Below are 201 nucleotides of genomic sequence, written 5' to 3' on the forward strand. Positions count from 1 at the left end.
ACTCAATAATAACTGTCATAAAAAGAGTATTCTTAGTATTTGTAAAGGGTCAATAACTCCTTATCTATCTGTTTATCCTGGCATTACGAGGTTTAGGGGTTGATTGGGGCGGGATATTTAAACAGAAAGAAAATAGCAATGGCAGATTATGAAGACAAAATGAACTGAGGGAATAAAAATAAGGAATAAAGTAAAGTAAAG

At 32.3% G+C, this 201-nt stretch overlaps 1 protein-coding gene across 1 annotated transcript in view; it reads left to right on the forward strand.

The window, feature by feature from the left end:
• Positions 1–201, forward strand: part of LOC119591626 (nephrin-like) — a 125,992-nt gene that overhangs the window by 78,246 nt on the left and 47,545 nt on the right. The window lies entirely within an intron of this gene.

Source organism: Penaeus monodon, chromosome 29, assembly GCF_015228065.2.
Source record: "Penaeus monodon isolate SGIC_2016 chromosome 29, NSTDA_Pmon_1, whole genome shotgun sequence".
NCBI lineage: Eukaryota > Metazoa > Arthropoda > Malacostraca > Decapoda > Penaeidae > Penaeus > Penaeus monodon.